The sequence below is a fragment of the Silene latifolia genome, chromosome 9, assembly GCF_048544455.1.
Source record: "Silene latifolia isolate original U9 population chromosome 9, ASM4854445v1, whole genome shotgun sequence".
In the NCBI taxonomy this organism is placed as follows: Eukaryota; Viridiplantae; Streptophyta; class Magnoliopsida; order Caryophyllales; family Caryophyllaceae; genus Silene; species Silene latifolia.
In genome coordinates, this window is record NC_133534.1 from 188,381,024 (window position 1) to 188,399,859 (window position 18,836).

The 18,836-nt window shown below is 41.3% G+C and overlaps 1 non-coding gene across 1 annotated transcript; it reads left to right on the forward strand.

Moving 5' to 3' along the window:
- The first annotated feature begins 14,012 nt into the window (after positions 1-14,012).
- On the forward strand, positions 14,013-14,119 carry LOC141603084 (small nucleolar RNA R71). The gene has a single exon (XR_012524980.1). It is a non-coding gene; the product is annotated as a small nucleolar RNA R71 (small nucleolar RNA).
- Positions 14,120-18,836: the final 4,717 nt, after the last annotated feature.

The following is an 18,836-nucleotide window of genomic DNA, read 5'->3' on the forward strand; positions in this document are numbered from 1 at the left end:
AGTTCACTTACTTTGCCCGTGCTTTCTTTTAGTAGATGATTGGGTGAATGATCCACGATCTTTGAGGGGTCGGTGACCGGATAGCGGCGTTTATGGCGTTACTGAAGAGGAGAGGGCTTGGCCTGCCTGTCCTGGGGCAAGCTTCTATGCCTCGTTTTAAGAAGGCTAAGTTGAGCACGTATAAGCCTGTGAAGAGCACTAAGGTTCCAGGGGCATCCTCGTCAGGGAGTAAGTTCTTTTGCTTGTCTTGTCATTCTGTTTCCTGTATTGGATTCATGCTTATATTGCTGATTTTAGATGCTCGTCGTGCAGCCACCAGGGCTTTCGCGGAATTGATAGCTTTGGTCTGTCTCTCTGGTGAAGGCGGGGGTTTCTCAAATTACAGGGGAGAAGTCAAAGAGCGGTGAGGCAACGGGGAGTGATAGTCTTTGTTCAAATTCGGGAATCACGTGCGGGGGCTCGGTTGGTGTCGCCTGAAAAGATTGTGGATGAAAGTGATCGTCCTGAGAAGAGGAAGAGAGTGGATGAGTCTTTGGGAGGAGTTCATGAGGTCAGGGGAGTCAGGGCTCGTATGGATGAGGTCCAGTTTGCTAAGGATCAAATTCAGGCTCAGGCTTTTGTGGTTGATGATCCTTATTTCAAGTACCAGGCAGAGGAAGCTTCGCTCGTGCTTTGCCGCTATGTATCGTTCCAGGGATTATCTTTGCCAACCTGGTTACCATGCTTCAGGAGGTATATATTTTTTGTCTTTGTTTGTTGTGGGTTTTTGTGTGTGTTTTCTTTTTTGTGGCTTAGATGGGCATTTTCTTTTGTTTTAGAATGTTAATGATGTCTTTGAGGAGTGCCTGTCAACTGGATTCATCCATGGTCTAAAAAATGCCTTGGATTGGGAGGTACAAATCTTGAAGAAAGATCTTTGACAAGCTTAAAGCCGATTTGGAGGTGTCCAAGGCCGAGAATCATTCGTTGAAGGAGGATAATGAGGCGGGGAAGGCTCGGTTCTTTGGTGGAGTCCGCTAAGCTGAAATCGCTCAGGATGCCTTGAAAGCTCTTCAGGCTAAGTTTGATATTGCCCGGGGAAGAATTGAAGGTGAAAAAACAGGCTATGTAGGAGCAGATTAAAGGTAAATGAAGAATTGGTCTGTAGAGAGGGATGAGGTTCGGGCCAGGTATAAAGATCTTTCTTTGTATTTCTTTGGCAAGGGTCGTGTGGATGCTATGAAAGAGCCTCGTTGAAGTCGCCTTTTGGAATCCCGATCGGGAATTGGGTGATCTCAATACCACTTATCCCGAGCTTTGTAAGTTGCATCGACGAGGAGGTGGACTCTCCTCCATCCAAAGGGAAAAATAGTGATGTTGAAGGGGATGGAGATGAAGAAGAGGAGGAGGCGATGAGGGGATTGGCTCGCTCGTGTCCAAGGTGGGCTAGTTTGATTTTTTCTGTTTGTGGGATTTTGTGTTGTTTTGGCCTATTCAGGGGGGATGTTCCGGAACAAATAATTTAGGATTTGTTTTGGTTTTTGTTGGCTTTGCCTGGATAAACGGTGTGTTCTTCTGCCCGGGGGAGGGTGTATTCTGGGTAGGTTTTAATATATATATCCTTTCCTTTCTTGATTTTCTTCTTTGTTTTTGACTGGAATTTGTACTGTACATTCATGTGATATTTTTTTGTTAGAGTAATGCCTGTCAGGAGGGCTTATGGCCCTCATTCCGTGTTTATGGGAAATGGTGGCTTTATCTGCCTGTCAGGAGGGCTTTTAAGAATGAGGGTGGTTGCCGGTCAGGAGGGCTTATGGCCCTCAGCCTGTCAGGAGGGCTTCTTTGACAAGTACTATGGTCTATTCCACCTTTGTACTTGTCTTTTTATGTACTGAGCTCAGTTTAATTTTCGGGTCAGGCAGGCAGGTGCCAATTTAGAGCATTTTTAGAAATGTTGTTCAGGTTGGGTGGAGTGGCCCTCAATCCTGAACATTTGTTTAAGCCTAAAGTATAACATATAATAAGTGAAAAGAAGGCGTAAAACAAGTTTTCAGGATTTGAAATAAAGTTTTAGGTGAAATTAAGAATAACAGGCAAGTAACTTAGCACATAGCAGGTATGAAATAGTTTTAAGTGGGAACTTTAGCATATAGCAGGTATGAAACTTAGCACATGTATATAGGGTGGGTAGTTTTACCTGCTTCTCAGATATGAAATAGTTTTAAGTGGGAAATGTTCCAAGATCTGGGGATCATTTCTCCTTCCAAAGTTTGTAGCCTGTAAGCTCCTTGTCCCACTATTGAATCAATTAAGTACGGGCCTTCCCATGTAGGGGCTAGTTTGCCTGCGTTCTTTTCTCTGGTGTTGGGGAAAACTTTCCTTAGTACCAGGTCTCCTTCTTTGAATACTCTGATGTTGACATTTTTGTTATAACTCCTGGCTACTGTCTGTTGGTAGGCGGCTATCCTGACTTTGGCTGCGTCTCTCAGTTCTTCTGTTAAGAGTAGGTTATCTTGTAATAGGGGCCTGTTCTCTTCTATTGTGTTCAGGCTGCTTCTGGTAGTTGGCACATGAATTTCTGCTGGTATTACTGCTTCGCAGCCATAGACCAGGGAATATGGTGTTTGGCCTGTGGCTGTTTTGGGTGTGGTCCTGTCGGCCCCATAGGACTAGGGGAGCTCTTCCGCCCATCTTCCTTTTCTTCTTTTCACTTTTTCTTCGTGCAACGATTACTACTTTGTTGCTTGATTCTGCTTGGCCGTTGGCTTTAGGGTAGCCTGGTGTAGATGTGACTAAATTGATATTCCATTGTGCACAGAAATTAGCTGTTCTTTTTCCCACAAATTGTGTCCCATTATCACAGACTATTTCTGAAGGTATTCCATATCTACATATGATATTCCTTTTGATAAATGATATGACATCTTTTTCTTTGACTTGCCTGTAAGAGTCTGCCTCTATCCATTTGGAAAAGTAGTCAGTCATTGCTAGCATGAAGACTTTTTGTCCAGGCGCCTGAGGTAGCTTCCCTACTATGTCCATGCCCCATTTCATGAATGGCAGGGGGCTGAGATGGAATGTAGTAGTTCGATGGTTGATGGATATAAGGGGAATGGATTTGACAGCTTCACATTTTGAGTGTATGCTATGCGATCAGCTCTCGGGGTTGGCCAAGTAGCCTGTCCGAGAATTTTGCTTGTCGTGCTCCTTCCACCTTTATGATTTCCGCAGATCCATTATGTATGTCTTCTATGACCTGGTGGCTTCATTTGGTTCCGGCAACGTAAGTAAGGTCCACTGAGACTTTTTAAACAAGGTGTTATTTATAATGGTATAAGTGGATGCTTTGATTTTCGTGGCCCTTGCTTCGTTTTTATTTGTAGGGAGTATCCCTGTAGGAACCAATCATAGTAAGGTTTAGTCCAGAATTTGTATCTTCCTGGATAGGGCAAATTTGTTCGGCCTTTCTATGGTTGGTTCCAGCAGTGGACGATGGGTATTTTGTCAAACACATCGGGCGGAAATTTGATCCCAGGTGGCTAGGGCATCCGCCTGGTATTTAAGTCCCTTGGTATTTGGTCAATGTCAAAGGTTTGAATTTTTTGCAAAGGTTTTTGACATATTCTAAATAGAGTATCATCTTTGAATCTTTTGCAAAGATATACTCCTTTAACTTGATTGGAAATTAAGAGAGAGTCAGTTTTTACCTTGAGGTTTGCTACACCGAGTTCTATACATACCTTTAATCCAAAGAATCGGGCTTCATATTCAAACCTCATTATTCGTGGCTTTGAACTCACAATTAATAGCCTGTGCAATCGGTCTCCCCGTGGTGATTTTAGGACTAATCCTAGGCCGAGTGCCTTTCATATTTGTTGCCCCATCTACATGGAGAGTCCATTCCTGGTCTGTTTTTTGGGTGTCAAGAAGATTGACCTCTTTTATGAGGTCTGGTTCTAGGGTAGGACTGAATTCAGCCACGAAGTCTGCTAGTGCCTGAGATTTAATTGTCGTCCTGGGTTCAAAGGTTATATCATAGGTGCTGATTTGTACTGACCATTTTGCCATTCTGCCTAACAACTCAGGCTTTCTCAGGACAGATTTGATAGGCAAGTTGGTTCTTACAATGATTGGGTGACTTTCAAAATAAGGTCGAAGTTTAGTGCAGGACATTACTAAAGCAAGTACATATTTTTCAAGTAGGCCATACCTGGTTTCTGCATCTAGGAGACTTTTACTTACATAGTAGACTGGATGCTGTTGGCCATCAATTTCTTTGGTCAGGACTCCACTTACTCTTTGTTTCGTGATGAGATAGGTAGACCGTCGGGGGTTCTCCTTTGTCTGCAGTTTTGGCAAGTAGCGGAGGTGTAGTCAGGTATGTTTTGAGCTCCTGGAAGGCTGATTCGTGTTCAGGTAACCATTTGAATGCTTTGTTCTTCCTGAGTAGGTCATAGAATGCCTTGCATCTTACTGATGATCTGGAAATGAATCTATTCGGGCTGCAACTTGTCTGTCGGTTTTGAATATCTTTGTCGACTTGGGGATTCCAGTTCTAGTATGGCTCTTATTTGTTCTGGGCTAGCTTCTATTCCTCTTTTGGTCACCATGTACCCCAGGAATTTTCCTGAGGATACCCCAAAATGGCATTTGGATGGGTTGAGTTTCATATTGAAATCTTCTAGGATCTTAAAGGCTGTTTCCAAGTCCCTGACATGATCTTCAGCTTTCTTTGATTTAACTACCATGTCATCAATATAGACTTCCATGGTGTCCCCTATTTGGTCTTTAAACATTGTATTGACCAGGCGTTGGTATGTTGCCCCTGCATTTTTCATGCCAAAGGGCATTCTTTGTGTAGCAAGATATGCCCCTTTCCGTGATAAATGCAGATGTTCCCTGATCATATGGGTGCATCTTGATTTGATTGAATCCACTTGAGGCATCCATGAATGTCAGGAGTTCATGTCCTGCTGTAGCATCCACCATTGCGTCTATGTGTGGGAGTGGAAATGGGTCTTTTGGACAGGCTTTATTGAGGTCTGTGTAATCTACACAAACTCTCCACTTGCCATTCTTCTTTTGAACCACTACGTTGGCTAGCCAGCTAGGGTACATGACTTCTCTTATCATCCCCATGTCCAATAGTTTGTCTACTTCTTCATTAATGATAGCATGTCTTTCGGCGGCAAACTTTCTTCTTTTTTCTGGGACTGGAGGCTTATAAGACTCATCAACATTTAGTTTATGTGTAATAATATTGGCATCTATTCCGGTCATATCAAAATGTGACCAGGCAAAACATGAAGATTTACCTCTAAGAAAATTTACTAATTCTGGCCTGATATGATCAGGGACATCAGACCCTACCAGTACGTGCCTGTTAGGGTACTCAGGGTCTAAAATTACTTGATCAGTTTCCATTTTGGTTTCTGCCACATGAGTTGTCCTGACAGGGTACAGTAATTGCTAGGCGAGGGACTTACCTGCCTTGGAAGGCTTCAGTGACTCAGTATAACATTCCTGGGCAGATTTTTGTTCACCTTTAATGGTTGCTACTCCCCATTCTGTTGGTATTTTGATGCATTGGTGATAGGTGGAGGGTATGGCTCTTACATTGTGGATCCATGGTCTTCCCAATATGGCATTATAGGATGACAGGCAGTCCAGGACTCCAAATCTTTCATATGAAGATACTCCTTCCACATATGTGGGCAGGTGTATTTCTCCCAGTGTGTTTCTTGTTTCTCCACTGAATCCTACTAGGACATTAGACTTCTTTATGATTTGGCTTTCATCAATCTTCATTGCTTTAAGGACATCAAGCATGATCAGGTTTACTGAACTGCCTCCATCTATCAGGATTCTCATGACACGTGCAGTCCCTATTTGCATGGTGATTACCAGGTTGTCATGGTGGAGGTCTGGAATGCCCTACATATCAGTGTCGTCAAAAGTAATTTGAGGTAAATTGATAGGTTTAAAAGGGGATTTCATTTTTGACTCCCTGGCAATTTTCTTAGCAGCTGAGCTGGTCAGGCCACAAATTTCTGATCCTCCATTGATGAATTTGACTTCATAAATGGGTGGTGCAGGGGGTAGGTCACGTTGTTGCCTTTTCGTGTTTCTTCTTGTTCCATCGTCTTCCTGTTCTTTGTTTGCATCAAGTCTTTCAGGTATCCTTTCTTTAGCAGGTAAGCCACTTGTCTCCGTAATCCCAGGCATTCCTCTGTTGTGTGACCTATGTCCATGTGAAATTCGCACCACCTGGTGGTGTCCTTCCTTGAGTTGGGGTTGTCTGACTTCTTTGGCCACTTGACAATGTCTCCCATATGGTCAAGTCTTTTGATTAATCCTGCAATGTCAACAGAGAAGTTATATTCCTGGACAGGAGGATAAGTATAGGATTTACCTCGTTGTTCATGTGTATAGTTGACTTCTGATCTGTCAGGTCTTGTGTAGGGAGATGGCCTGGGCGCTTCCTTTGTGGTTAAAGCTTTTTTCGTTGGTTTTGTCATATCCCGAGTTGTTGTCGCATTATCGCCTTGTAGCCTTTGTCTTCTTCCCACTGATATAGCCTATGGCTAATGCTTGGACATCTTCAAAGGTATGACAGGGCTTCATGGTCATTTCATCGTAGAGGTCATCGTCCGGGGTAGCCCTTGCTCGAAAGCTTCAACGGCTGTTCCAACATCACATCCGGGGATTGACACTTTTTCTTTGTTGAATCTTGTCATGTAGGATCTGATGGATTCTCCAGGCTTTTGTTTAATCCGCAGTCGCTGGATCTCTTTTCTAGTTCCTGCTCTTTGGCAAACCGATGATTGAAAGAATTGACCAGGTCACAAAGGACTTGATGCTTCCATTTGGCAGGTTTATGTACCATTGCAAGGCAGGTCCGTTCAGAGTTGTTCCAAATCCCTTGCACATGCAGACTTGACGTAGTTCATCGGGAATTGATCTTTGCCAAAGCATCCTTTGCTTGTAATAGGCAACATGGTTTTGTGGATCCGTGGTTCCATCATAGATTCTCATTGAGGGAATCACAAATTTCTTTAGCAGGTCTATCTTTGCTATTTCATCCACGAAGGGTGAATCAAAGATAGCTCTCTGGATTTGCTTCTTCAATTGGGGTAGGGACTCCTGGGATCTTTTCAAATCTCTCGTGAAGTTTTTGGATTTCCTGGAGCATAGCCATCATAATGGCTGTGTTAGTCTGATCTTGGAGTTCTTGATTTTGGAGTTCTCCTGAGTCCGTTTCTTCTCCTGCTTTGGATTTTGATGGAGTTGGAGTACCAATATTGGAGAAGTCAATGTTCCTTATGATGGAGGAGAATGGTGTGCCAGGCTGGACTTTCAACTTTGATCCTGAAGCTTTTTCTCCCAGCTGTATCTTTAGGCTGGATTCTGATTCTTTCAATTTTGCCACTTCGCTTCAACTGGATCATTTTTTGTTTGATTGTTCCATCTCTAACAATCGTTGTTGTTTGGCATGACTAATTGTTGCTCAATGTTATCTCCTGCCATTTTTTCTTAGTTTTTTGTGGTATTTGATGGTGGGCTTTTGATTATTTTTGAGTTAGATGCCCCACGGTGGGCGCCAATTGTTTTGGCAGGATTTTTGTTGATCTAGAGCGTCCTGCCAAGGATTTATGTGTAGGGTGATCTAACTCGAATAACTCGCCTGATTGGTATAATTAAATGTAAAACAAACTAATAAATAATGACACAAGGATTTATACGTGGAAAAACCCTGGGAATAAGGGAAAAAACCACGGGCACCAAGCCAGGAGTGATTGTTACTATGATTTTAAGTAGCCTGACAGAGTATTGGTATATCAGGCGTGACAGGCGAATATATAGCTTAAGAATACAAAGAATATGAGTAAAAGTGATGGTCTTTCAGATGATCCTTCTTGTCTTCTCCTCCTTTCTATTTATAGGTGGTTGTTTCCAATTGTTTTTGTGCCGTTTAGGTATTCCTGGTAAATAGGGAATGTGCCCTATTTATCCGGAGATGGTTGCCTCTTTCTTAGCCGTTGTTTTGACTGCTTCCTTTATCATAGCTTTCTGGAATTGGTCTTCCTTTTTTGTAGGGAGCATATATTAACTGCCTTATTTGTCGCCTGCAGTGGCCTGGTGCTTCTCCTTTTTAGGCTGCTGGTTATCTTTCGCCTGTCTTTTACCAACTCCTGCTTGGTGCCTATCCGTGTTGAAGTAATGCCTGATTTTAGATCTCTAAAGCCTGGAAGTTGTCTTTGGCTGTTGCCTGGCCTATATCAGGTCAGGCAGGATAATGTAGGGCCCAACAGCCTTAATCCATGGGTCAAAGGATACTAGCATGACACATCCTAGGGTGTTCTACAAGTATTCTAACAAGCAAAGTCTTAAGAAGAAAAAGCATCTACTAGGGCCTATATACACTTGTCAAGCTTCCCAAGTAGACGGTTTCGCAAAATTTTTCTAACATGCAACTACATGCCATGATGCAACTAACATATAAACATCCTAATGCAAATGATTCTACCAACTAATATGCCAAATAATTCTAAATGCAAGTCCTAAGTTCACATTGTTATACCGCATCAATCAAAATAAAGCCACATAGTCATTAACATAAAGAGGAAAAAGGAGATTGGAAAGATCATACCATGCGGTCTTCAATATCCTCATGTCTCGGATGTGGCGTAGTCAATCAATGTGAACAAGGATGAATAAACACAATATATACAACAATATATACATGACTACACTACAAAGGAAATGAACTTGTTTTTGGTTTTTAAATTTTTCAAATTTTTATGGTTTTTTGAAATTTTTTGATTTTTTTGGATTTTTGAATAAAAGCTAAGTTAGAATTCCCCATCCCCACACTAATATGGGCATTGTCCTCAATGGCCAAAATGATGGGAAATTATGCAAACATGATGCATGATTTCTACACTAAATGCAAGCTACACTAATCTACACTACATGATGCATGGGTTTTTGTTTATGAAGGAGAGTGTAATTTAGATTACCTCCCGTTGCGTATGCATGTACTTCCCCAAACCGAGATAGACATTATTTCTAATGTCCTAAAGTTGGGGGTAGTTCATGCACACAAGATGTAATGCATGAAACTAAATTTGTCATTTTGGATTTTCAAAAGTGGGAACAATGAAATAAGAACACCTCAATGGGGCCGAGGTGTTAGTCCTCTATGTTGCTAGGACTCTCCAACCATCAAGATAAATAAATAAAACAAAGAAAGAAGTAGACAAACCTCAAGAGGGTAGGCGCCTCTAAAGCTTGCTAGTCTTCCACCATATCATCATTGTCATCATCTTCCTCAATAGAAGTGGACTCATCACCACTTCCTTCTTCACTTCCTTGCTCACTTCCTTCATCATCCTCTTCTTCTTCTTCATTAGCCTCTTCATCAATGCTATCATCAACGACCTCATCATCGACAACCTCATCGTCACCCGGAATCTCACCCCTAGATGCACTTGGAAAGAAGACTTCCCTATCCGCCCAACTAGGCAAAGGGCATGAAGGATCAAGTAGTCCTTGCCTAGCTAAATGAAGGAGGGGTGGATATTGGGCTAAGTATGCATCTTCCCGATCCTTAAAAGCTTGTTTGTGCATCTCTTGCATAAGTAGAGTCATATAGTCTTTGCTTGCTTCAACACCTTCGGGTTTGAACTCTTTATACTTGAATGGATAGGGTGGTGAGACAATGGAGGAGGAGGGCATTTCAATTTCACCCCTTTGTTGACGGATGATGTATTCGGTTTCTTTTGAGAGGGGAAGAAGGTAGTTGGTCCGATGGACACTCAAACGGCATATCTTGGAAGGCAAAGTAAAAGATCTAGCCTCATTGGTGAGCCACCCATATTTGGTGTCAAGAGGATTATGGGTAACCCACTTGTACTTGTTAATCATGGCATCCATGTCAATGAGATGACCCCCTTTTTTCGCCACATACTTGTTATCCTTGTTGAAATTCGGATCAAAGTACTTAGCCAAAAGAGTGACTAGACCTCCATTTACAATAAAAGTGGTGCCTTACTTTCCACTATCAACATTTAGCCATCTTTCCACCAAAAGCCTTAGAGAATTGTAAGGCTTGGTGAATTCCCTTCCAATATTTAAGGTCGACTCAAGTAGAACACAATCGAGCTTGGTAAAGTGGTTAGTGTCTTTTCTTGCAATGATAGTATTCCCGATGACCTTGTGCCACACTCTAATGCCCGGATGGTGGACTAATAGAGCGCGACTAGCATGATAGTTCTCAAATTTCCTCCCGGAAATCGCCTCCCAAAGAGGTCTGGGGTCATACTTTTTGGGATTCTTGTAATAACTAGGTGAATCACTAAGACCTAATATTTTACCCAATTCATCAAAGGTGATGCGCCTACTCACATTGGCAAGGCGGAACTCGATGTTTTCTCTAGTCTCTACCTTAGTAACTTTCAAAGAACTCAAGAATTCTAAGGTAAGGGAGGGGTATGTCGATTCTCTTGTAGCAAACAATATTCCCAACCCCATGGCTTCAAAGAAGGCTTTTGTTTGTTCAAGGACACCCAATTTTTTCAAGACATCTTCACATATGAATTTGGTGGATATAAAGGATTTTCTAGCATACTTGGCAAATGTATCCCTATGGGAGTTAGAAATGAAAATTACCTCCGGATAGTTTGATAATTGAGCAATTTCCGGAGTTGTTGATGTTGTTGCTTTCAAGGGAGGTTGTTGTTGTTGAACTTCCAAGTTTGAATTAGCTACCACCATAGCCAATGAGACTTTCTTTGCTTGAAGACATTTTTGTCTTGTTGAGAGTGCCTTTGCCTTAGGTGCCTTTGTTGATCCCTTTGTCCTTGCCATTGATGAAAATACCAAGAAAATAGTAAAAATCTTCAATTTCCAAGTATACCCAAATCGATTTTAAGATGAAAGGCTTTGCCTTTATAATTTCAAAAATTGACTCAAAGGTTGAAGATTTTGGTGCTTGGTTTGATTTTTGTTGGAAGAGGAGTGATTAATTGTTGTTAAAAGGAAGTTTGGATTTGATTTTGTTGAATTTGGTTGAGGAAATATTGTTTTGGTGATGGAGAGGATGAGGGTTTTGAGTTTTGGGGTTTATGGGTAGTGTTTTGAATGAATGAATGAATGAAGAAATGAATGTGGGAGGGGGTATTTAAAATACCCGAAAAATTTGAAACAGCAGGGGAAGACGGGCGTCTTTTCTTCGGGACGCTCGGATTCTGCCTCTTTTTGGTTCAGAATTCTCGCCTAAAGACGGGCGTCTTTCAGCAAAGACGCTCGGATTTATCAATTGCAGGATGGGCGTCTTCTGCTGAAGACGGGCGGATTCTCAGACAGTGAGCTTTCTTGTTTTTCACAGCCAAAAAGACGGGCGTCTCTCCTTCCAAGACGGGCGGATTTCTGAAGACGAGCGTCTTCTCTACCAGGACGCTCGGATTCTTCAACAATCCCAAAATTTCAATTTTTCAGCTCAGATGGACGGGCGGATTCAGGCAAAGACGGGCGTCTTTCCTGAAGACGAGCGGATTCCCATGAAGACCTCCCTGTTTAACCCGGATTCAGTTCCATCCGTGCACTTGCATATCCCTTGTCATTTTTCATTCTTCAAGTCTCGTGTTCTTCATTGTAGGGGCACTACTAAGGCATGAATAGCCTAGGCAATTGCTATCCTCACACTAAGCTAAAGCACTACACATTAATTAAATCATTAGTCCCTCCCTCACTTCTCTCAAAATGATAATTACCTTGATCAAAGCATAAAAATCCAAAAATGACAAAAAATGCAATGTAAGAATTAAAATGCGAGTTAGGGAGTTAGAAATATTTACAAATGGTGGTTTAGGGAGGACTCCACCAAACTCTCATCCTTAGTGAGATGTCATGGGGGCATGTCCAAGGTGTTGTTGATGTTGCTCAACACCTTGAAAAAGTAGCCAAAAGCTTGTTCATTATCATGATAAAGATCTTCAATAGATCTTTGCCCTTGTTGTGCTTCATGTCGGTCTTTATCGATAGCATTACCAATATAGGGATTGAAAATCCCTTCAAACTCATCGTCCCAAAGACCACAAACTTCATCTACTTGATCACTAAAGATCTCTTGAGTTGATAGAGACAACTCTCCCACTTTCTTGTCTTGGCCAATGAGGCTATTCTCTTCATTGCTTGACTTTGGTGAGCTTTTCAAGCTCTCTTTGTTACAATTCATTTGCTCTTTGAATGAAGCATCATCAATTTTCTTCTTCCATTGGAATTTCGACTTCTTCCTTTCATCCTTCCGGCTATAATGATCAATCATAAAGCATGGTTCATGCAAACGGGGAGCTCTCATGGTCTTGTCAAGATTGAAAGTTATGCTCTCATCTCCCACTTATAGAGTGAGCTCTCCATGCTTTACATCAATCATCGCACCCGCGGTGTGTAAGAAAGGTCTTCCTAGAATGATTGGAATGTTGGAGTCTTCTTCCATGTCAACAATGACAAAGTCCACCGGGATGAAAAATTTCCCAACTCTTACGGGAACATCGTCCCATATCCCTAATGGTGTCTTCGTCGATCTATCGGCCATTTGGAGTGTGATATTGGTGCATTTAAGCTCTCCCATCCCCAACCTTTTACTAACCGAGTACGGCATAACACTTACACTAGCCCCTAGATCACATAAGGCTTTGTTGATTGTGGTGTCGCCAATGGTACACGGTATTGAGAAGCTTCCCGGATCTTTGAGTTTTGGAGGTGAACTCCCTTGAAGTATTGCGCTACTCACCTTAGTGAAGGCGATAGTCTCAAGCTTCCGGATCTACTTCTTCTTTGTGAGGATGTCTTTCATGTATTTTGCATAGGCCGATACGTGATTGATTAATTCCGTGAAAGGAATTGAGACTTCCAAATTCTTCACAATTTCCATAAATTTCCCAAGTTGGTCATCAAATTTGGGCTTGGCTTGACGACTTGGAAAAGGAAGTCTAATCACAATGGGCTCCTTCTCCTTGACCTTGTCTTCATTTTTCTTTGAAATTTCTTCTTTTGATGGTTCTCCATCCTTGGAGTTTTGCACAAATTCTTCTTTGTCACTAGCTTCCACAACTTCATCCTCAACTTGCTTCTTCGGTGCTTCATACCTTGTACCACTTCTCAAGTGAATGGCACTAACCATTTCATGTCTTGGGGGATTACTTTTAGGTGGTAATTGCCCCTTTTGTCTTTGTGAGCTTGAAGATGCTAGTTGAGTCAATTGGGTTTCCAACATTTTGGTGTGAGCTAGGATGTTGTTGATGGTGATTTCCTTTGCTTGACTATCTTTTTGCATTTGAGTGAAAAACTCTTGTTGATTCTTTTGCATTTGGAGGACCGCTTTTTGAACATCAAAACCTTGGTCATTTTGTTGATTGTATGGAGTTTGATTTTGGTAACCTTGGTTTTGGTTGTAAAAGGGTCTTTGATTTTGGTTTCTCATGGGAGGTGGGGTGTATGTTGGTTGAGGGTTTTGAACATTTTGTCTTTTGTATGAGAGATTTGGATGGAATTTGGTGTTTTCATTGTAATAGTTTGAATAAGGGGTACCACTCTTGTATGCTTGGAAAACATTCACTTGTTCATTTGTTCCCCCACATTCACTTTGGTCATGTCCCAAGGTTCCACAATTCTCACATATCCCACTTGGGATTGATGAAGATGTCGTCGTGGCATTAACATGATGCTTTGGTGATTTTGATGCTTCTTCAAGTCTAGCCATAGCTTTTTCAAACTTCAAATTGATGGTATCAATATGAGCACTAAGTTGAGCACCCAATTGAGTAATGGAGTCCACTTCATGCTTTCCTCCTCTAGTAGCCTTGCGAGGTCTACTATATTGTGAGTTATAGACCGCCATTTCCTCAATTTTGTTCCAAGTTTGATTGTCATCAACTTCGGTGAACATTCCATTTGATCCCATGTTGAGAATGTTCCTTGAATCTTCATAAAGACCGTTTCAAAATTGTTGTACCAAGAACCACTCGCTAAGTCCATGGTGAGGACATGAGCGACAAATTCCTTTGAATCGCTCCCAAGCTTCATACAAAGATTCTTCATCTCTTTGCTTAAAGCCCGTAATTTGAGCTCTTAGCATGTTAGTCTTTTCCGGTGGATAGAACTTTTTGTAGAAAGTTAGAGCCAACTTCTTCCAAGAATCAATTCCGAGAGTAGCCTTATCAAGGCCTTTCAACCATTGCTTCGCGGTGCCAATTAGAGAAAAAGGAACCATTGTTTCGCGGTGCCAATTAGAGAAAAAGGAAATAAGACCCATCGAATTTGGTCTTGAGTTACACCGGTTTGAGAAATTGCATCACAATAGTCGCAAAAAGTCTCCATATGAGAATGAGGGTCTTCACTAGGCATCCCCCCAAATTGGCTTTTTCGACTAATTGGATAAATGCGGATTTGGCAATAAAATTTCCGGTTAAGTGTAGTGGTGTGGGAGTACCATTGGGTAGGTTCTCCTCGGTGGGTACGGAATGTGATGAAAACTTAGGCATTGTGGGTTGATTTTGTGTTGGATTTTGTGTTGGGTTCTCCTCACCTTCTCTTGCAAAAGGGTTGATGAACTCAGTAGTATTTGGTTGAATAACTACAACCTCACCAATACCTCTCAAAGTTTTCCTAGAAAGTCTTCTATTGGTTGTCAAAGTCCTTTCAATTTCATGATCAAAGGGTAACAAGTCACCTTGTGACCTTTTAGACATGCAAAATATCAAACAACACGAAAATAATTAGAACAAACCTTGAGGAGTTTTAATTCCCCAAGGTAAAGAAAGACACAACTAATAACAATGTAAGAAAATCTAAATCAAGTTAACACCGTCCCCGGCAACGGCGCCATTTTTGGTCGTGTTCCCTCGTGGGGTTTAGTTTTCAGTACTTGCCGTTAGGATCACCTAGACCAAAACACAATTTATAAATTCACAAACAACACTACAATTAGTAAAGAGGCAAGTAAAGGTCGGATCCCAAGGGACGGGTATTGAGATGATATTTCTATTGCAACTAGCGGTGTCTAAGGGTGTCACAATTGGGGTTTGAAGTAGAAGATCACTAAACTAAATAGCAATGAAAGTAAACAAGCAAGATGAATTAAAAGGGATGTGAACAATTGATAAAAGGCACTAGGGTGTCATGGGGTCATAGGGAATTCATGGGAATTGATCATACAAACATATTCTCAAGTTATAAGCAAGCAATTATTATTGTGATGGATCGAGTTGGTTTATATCTTACAATCCTAGGAAAGTTTGGGTCCCGGAGCCGAATCGATTAGATTGTACAACACCTACAAGTCGACTTAATCTTCCCTACTCAACAATATGCATGGTCTAATGAGACTCGAGTTGGTTTATGTCTTACAAATCTCATTGAAAAGATAGGTGATGGGTAAAAAATGCAAGGATTCATAGGCTCACATTTCATCAAACATAACATGTGCATAAGTTGAGATCACAACAAGCAAGCAAATAAACTATGAAAGCATATTAATTTAAGCATGAATCATTCCCCATGTTGGTTTCCCCTAATTACCCATTAACCCTAGCTAAAGAAACTACTCACTCATTATCATGTTGAACATGCTAGCAAGGTTGTCAATCATACCAACAAGGTGAAACATGATGAATAAATGAAAGTGATTAACAATAATTAAAAAGGGATTAAGAGAATTATACCTACTAATGATTCCAATAATAAAGCAAAGAATAAAAGAAGTACTTGATGCTTGGTTGGAAGGTTGTCAATCTCCCAATAATAACCCAAATAATCTTCAATTACCCAAAATAAAGGATGAACAAGAGAGAGATTAAGGAAATAAAACTTGTATTAAAACTTGATTAAATGTTGATTACAAGATTAAAGAGAGATTTGATTGATATTAACTACACTAAAGATTGCTAAGAAGAACATGCTCTTCTAATTAGACTAATGGGGTATTTATAGTGGGGATTAGGTACATGAATTAGGGTTAACTAAGGGCTTAAATGACGATTAAGTCCCTTGTTGAGGAATCGCCGGTCTCTCTAGGGAGACTCTGGTCTCTAGGGAGACTCCGGTCTCTAGAAAAAGATGTGCATCCTTCCTTGAAGCTTGTAGAAGACGAAATGGGACTGTCTGGGAATCCGGGCGTCTTTAGCACGGGACGGGCGGATTCGGCGGCTTCTGGACAGGCGTCCAGAGGGTGAAGACGGGCGTCTTCTGGAGGTTCTGCCCGGGCGTTTTGTGGGTGAAGACGCTCGGATTGTGGGGTGGTGGACGGGCGTCTTCTAGGCGATCCGCACGGATTGTCAGGCAGTCTCGTTCCTTCTTCTTTTCTTCATTTTTCTTCATAAAATCCTTGAGGATTTCCTCGGGGATGCAAGGATCTTTTCTCATCATTGCCCATCTACTATAATATGTACAAAGGCCTTCTAATCTTGTCTCTCCTTGATGCTTGGTCATTGAATTCAATCAATTTAGCCTCATTTTGCCATGAAAATGCAAGGTTTGCACTCCTTTCCTACCAAGGGATCAAAACCTCAAAATATATGCAAAACGAAGAACTAAAGACAATAAATGACCCAAATATACACTAAAAAGCATGGGAACAAGGCTAATTCGGGGACTAAATATGCTCTAATTATGGTCACATCAGGAACTCTCCGGGAGGATGATTTATTCAGCAGACAAGTAAGAGAGTTATTGTTAGGCCTGGAAATCCGCAGACCTTCCTGATCAGTATCTCATCTGGACCTGACTAACAGGCTGTCAGGGTGTCAGGCTATCAGGGCACATGAAGATAGGCGCCAGGCCATGGAGAGGAGAACGATCAAAATATCAGGATGATATTAGACCATATCCGCGTATAATAAAGGAATTATATACGCGGCATTAAGTATGAAGATTACGCAGTAAATGCAGTAATTAAGGGAGGAATAATTAGCAATTATTACTGGCAATTATGGAGAATATTTTGCCTTTAATGCCGGATCAATCAGCCGTTAAGGGAAGAAGACTATATAAGGAACACTTTGAAGATACTAGAGGACATATCATTCATACGCAAGAAGCAGCATATACAATACTTAGAGAAATACAAATATTGTTATAATCATATAATTATTCTCCCAAATAACATAGTGAAATCCTCTCCTGGCTTGATGCCCGTGGTTTTTTCCCATTCAAGGGTTTTCCACGTACAAAATTACTTGTCTTATTATTATTATTACTGTTATTTCATTTACAGCTTATTATTGTACCCTGACGACCTGACCAACAGACTACCTAGAGCTAGTTAACCTTACACAACTCTACCCTGGCCTGATCTCACCTTGCGCAAAATCCACACAAAAAAATTGGCGCCCACTGTGGAGCATCTAGCTCTTTAAATCCTTTTTTCCTATCTTACAAAAACTCAAAAACTTACAAAAATGGCCCAACCCACCGTTAAAGAACAATTGAATGTAGCTCTCCAAAAAATCGCTGAGTTGGAAAGCCTGAAAGAAAAAGTGGCCCAAACTGAAGCAGAAATCCTGCAATTGAAGGAATTTGAGTCGGCCCTGAAGCAAAAATTGGAAAAGATCCAAGGGGCAGGCTCTAGATTTCAACAAGGAACCCCGTTGATACTGTCGTTTCGTACCAAAAATAAAATACCTAAGTACTACTAACAGAAGTCAGCGGTAAGTAGGGTCGATCTCCACAGGGAGGCGGTTTACTATCTACTTGTCTATTTTATCTGTCTAATGTCACAAGATGGGGGTTTTGATTATTTATATTAAACTAAAGAGGCTAAGCAAGAGGGAAAGGGAAGCGAGAATTTAACAGAGGAGAAGGGAATATGCTAGGAGTCGGTCTACCGTGGCAGCTATACTATCGGGTGTACTGAGACGATTAGACTATTGATAAGAAGAGCTATGGTCGTCACCTTTCGGTCCTTAAACCGCCCTAGGGTCTCCTAACTTAGCTTTCGCCCTAATTAGGTATTACCTATTGTAATTAAGCAAGTCTTCCCTTCCAATCTTTCGATCTAGGTCGGGGTTAACTACTTTTATAAATTGGTCTCCTGCATGCATACATTCAACCTAATAACAATTATATTGCCTAAAACAATTCTTATCGCAAGGCTAATCTATTCAAGTCAATTATAACATGTTGCTACCACGGCTTCCCTCATCCTAACATACTAAGGGATTTAGCTACGCATAATTAAGGGAAAACAAGAAATAAAGGAAGAACAGTAATAATAAGCATAAATTAAAGAGGAAAAGAAAGGGGAAGAATTAAATTACTGAATGAATGATCCGGAAATAAGGAAGAACAAAGTGACAGTGAACAGTAACGTGCGACCCCGGATCAAAAAGCCCCCTAACTGACGTCCTAACTCTCCTATTTATAAGAAAATAGGATTTGCTAAACCTAATTGACGAAAATAACTAAAAAGCCCAAGCCCGTAGGATAAACCACTCGATCGAGTGGTTTAGAATAACTCGATCGAGCAATTTATAGCTCAGACCGGTCGATCGAGTAGAAGAACCACTCGATCGACTAAAACAATAACAGCTACTGGTCGATCGAGTAGAAAAACCACTCGATCGGCTAATTATTATTCCTAGAACCACTCGATCGACTAGTAAAGAGCTCGATCGAGTGGATCTTGACTTCAGCGGCTATAAAATCCGTTAGTTTGACTTTGACTTGTCCTTTTAGCTCCCGAAACAGCTTCACGCATCCCAAGACAGCTATAATTCCCGCTCCAAATCTACTCTTCCTCCAAATGCATGCAAAACGGACGGCAAATGGCCTGATTTCACTACTTTATGGTCCATTCC